Consider the following 3391-nt stretch of genomic DNA (forward strand, 5'->3'; position numbering starts at 1 on the left):
GAGAGGGGGAGAGAGGGAAAGGGGAGAGGGAGAGGGGGTGACGCTCGAATGCTCGCATTAATGCTCGGCTGCCTTTCACCGTCTACAGTTTTGGTTCGCGCCTGTCCGATATCACGGGGGCGTTGTGAAGTGGAGGGAGAGGGCGCGGGTTTGGAGAGGGTGACTTGAAATGCCCTCCTCCTCCTCCTCCTCCTCCTCCTCCGACCTTTCGCGCCGTCCGTCCCCCACCCCACCACCGCAGCACGCGGCGCTTTTCAGACGTCCAGATAGCAGACGGGGATGAGCAAATCCACATCATTAATCCTCCGTGTTCCTCTGCCGCCGTGCCCGCCTCGACCCTCTCCCTCTCTCCCTCCCCCCTCCTTCATCTCGCTCGATTCCGGTCGCTTCCTCTCTCTCCCTTGCCCCCCCCCCCTTTTACCGACCCTGAGTACATTTGCTTACATTAGAGCTGTAACAAACAGCTCAGTTTGACGGGTATTCTCCCCTTCTCTTCGCCTCCCTCCGCCAGTGAAACGCCAACGCCACCGCGTCGTGCCCGTTTCGGTTTGGGTTTTCGAGTCTCCTCGGCTCTCCTCGGCTAGCAGAAGCCCTTAAGAAAGCTGGAAAACTAGATTAAAAGACTAAGATAAAAATGAAACAAAAGAAAAGTTGCTGATTCTAAAATTCACGATTTACGTTTGTTTGTGTTCCACAGGCGGCAGAACAATAGGAGGCACGGGTCTTCGGTCGAAACACCACCAAATAAAAAGTAAGTGAGTTCATGACGACTGCCGTTCGCTCTGTTCCCCTGGGGGACGTCCCTCTGGACTAGAGAACTAGTTCGGGTCGGGTCGGTTTGGGCCGGAACCGGGATAACGGTGTGCCAGGCGCGTAAACCTATTGGCCGGGCCCCGGGACGGGTCCATTTCGCCCACATCAGGACCAGGGCCATGGCCATGGTCCTGCAGGACCCGGATAGGGACAGAGGACACCGCCCTAAGAGGTGCCCGGATCCGAATCACCAAGCCCACAACCCCGAAAACTACGTTCTTAATTTAGAGATTTGCTCGGATTTGCCTTAAATAGACAAATGTTCATCAACCTCTATTTAAGCTCCGATCAAGTACTTTTTATTAACTTAAAGACATTGTTCTCAAAAATTTAAAAGTCCTGTACTTGAATTGAGAGCAATTTTTTTTTTCGTTGCTGTGACTTTATCGCCTATGACTTTTACGACCCGCGCAACGTCAGTTTTAGCAACTCTGTTTTTTTTTCTTTTTTTGAACGACTCTGAACGACAACATGAATAACAGCATTCGCGCTGCAATTTTCAATAAGTGGCGTCGTTGCACGCGCCGCGCTGCTGCCGGGGCTGTGGAGCGTGTACGTCACCCAGCGCTCATCCGTCGCCAACACACCAGGAGGGGATGGGAGGGGAGGGGAAGGGGACACGCATTCCGCAGCCGGACCCTCAGTATGCAGCGGGCGTCGAGTAAGGGCGGGCGCGGGGGCGGGGGTTGTTTGTGTGGGACGAGAGAGAGAGAGAGAGAGGGGGGGGGGCAGGCTTTCCATCCCACTGAACGCTTGCGAATGAGGCGGAGTCTGAGGAGGGGGCGCGGGGAAGGGTGGAGGAGGAGAGGATGAGGAAGGATGCTGGATAAGGAGCCCTGGCGCTGGCGCGCGCAGAGCGGCGCAGAGCCGGAGACTGCAAGGACTCCCCGCCGGGAGGGGAGATACACCCTTGCGAGTTATATTGGCCTTCGGTTCAGGGACAACAGGATGTCGTGGAGCTGGCGGGGGATGGTGGTGCGGTCAGAGCGGCCCGAGTGACTAAAGGCTGAGAGGAAAACGCAAAAAAAAAAAAAAAAGAAACTGAGTGGATTTTTTCACCAGCTTGTTCGACTGAACTTGAACGCCCTGAACAAGAAAATGGATGAATTAATGCACCTTGCCTTTTACTTTGGCCGCCTTGTGTTGAAGAGCGGCGGGTACCTTCGATTTCCTGTGAGGGGCGGAGCAAGGCGACTACCTGACGGCGCCGCCGGGCGACGACCAGACGGCAAGGGGGCGCATTCGCGTCACGTTTGCCTGTAAGCTGAGGGCCCCCCCAGCGGGGTGCTCTCGCGGCCGGGGCCTGGGCGGGCGCCCCCCGCGCGGGGAAGGTCTCCGTCGAGCGCCCGGGGCCCTGATTGTTTTATTATTTATCGCACACACACAGCGATCATTGCCCCTGCAGAGGGTGGGCCGGGGCTCTTGGCCCGCGGCCCGACGGAGCCGGGAAATGTTAAAAATCGGACAGAAAACCCTTGCGATTAAAAAAGCTCACCGGTTCTTACCAAAATTTTGGAGGTGAAAGGTTGGTGCAGACTTGTCCAAGCAGCGGCTGTGGTTCGGAAGCAGAACTTCACTTCTTGAGAGACAAAAAACAATTGTGCCTCTTTATTTAGAGTGCCGTGTGCCTAGCCTACTGACGGGGAGCGCCTGCCAGGCCCGGGGTAGGCTGCCCGCCGTGCGCGGCTGTGCGGCGGGCCGGCCCACCCGGCGGGCGCTCCGAGGCCCTCCCTCCACCACCCAACCTAGTGCTCTGCATCTCAAGTGTGCACTTAAATGCGGTAATTACTGAATGCCCTATAAAAAAGACTGATCGCCGAAGTGTTGTAGGAGACGCTGATTACCTTTGCCAGGCACACACTTCAGCGATCAGTCTTGATTGGGTATAGGGTTTTACTTTCTGAGGCAAAGCAGGGTAGCGAATAACGTAAAATGATTTGAGGAAAGTGAAGAGTTACGTGGCGAAGGTTTTTCAGTCCGGGCAGGGAGCGAGAGATTTCAGCACCAAAATGCGAGACAACGTCAATGTATTAGAATAATGTTGTCTGCCCACAATATTTTTTGGCGCGATCTAAAACTATTTACTCCCACTGTAAGTTTTGTTGGAAACAGCAAAGGCAGTACAGAAGCACCCAGCTGGCGTGCCGTGCCCCCCTCCCCCCACCCCCTTTCCCTCGGGCTGATTAATACAGAGTGTTTCCCCTCCTCCCCCGGGCTGGTAAAACATTTGTGCCCGGCGCGCGTGGCGCGCGTTTGGCGCGCACGACGGGGGTGGGCATAGGGACAACATCAGACCCATTAAAATTATCCCGTATAACTTGTAAAACGTTTCGTTGAAAAGCAGGTCGGGTAAGTTGCAAAACGCATACCATAGGCGCGCGCGGGCGGATGGTTCATATCTTTCACTCCCTCTCTCTCTCTTTCTCTCTCTCGCCGTTGAACGTGACGTGGATGTGGCTACACTGCTCCGTGCCGCGGACCGCTCGTTCCGCCCATCGAGCGCGAAGCGCACGGAATACACATTTTGTGTCGATGACCTGATTCGTTTGCACGCAGAGACTAATTGAATTCCCCCCCC

The 3391-nt window shown here is 55.6% G+C and overlaps 1 protein-coding gene across 3 annotated transcripts in view; it reads left to right on the plus strand.

Annotated features, from left to right (window-relative positions):
* The window catches only part of LOC113203386 (sodium-dependent neutral amino acid transporter B(0)AT3), a 36869-nt gene that overhangs the window by 17205 nt on the left and 16273 nt on the right, over positions 1–3391 (plus strand). For 2 of the 3 annotated variants that reach the window (XM_052272059.1, XM_052272058.1), the window contains exon 2: positions 698–751. The exons of the other annotated variant lie outside the window; for it this stretch is intronic. The gene's annotated coding sequence lies outside the window, so the exon portion shown is untranslated. The remainder of the gene's footprint in view (positions 1–697; positions 752–3391) is intronic. 3 annotated transcript variants of the gene reach the window in all.

Source organism: Frankliniella occidentalis, unplaced genomic scaffold (genome assembly GCF_000697945.3).
Source record: "Frankliniella occidentalis isolate FOCC.00 unplaced genomic scaffold, Focc_3.1 Scaffold185, whole genome shotgun sequence".
Classification (NCBI taxonomy): domain Eukaryota; kingdom Metazoa; phylum Arthropoda; class Insecta; order Thysanoptera; family Thripidae; genus Frankliniella; species Frankliniella occidentalis.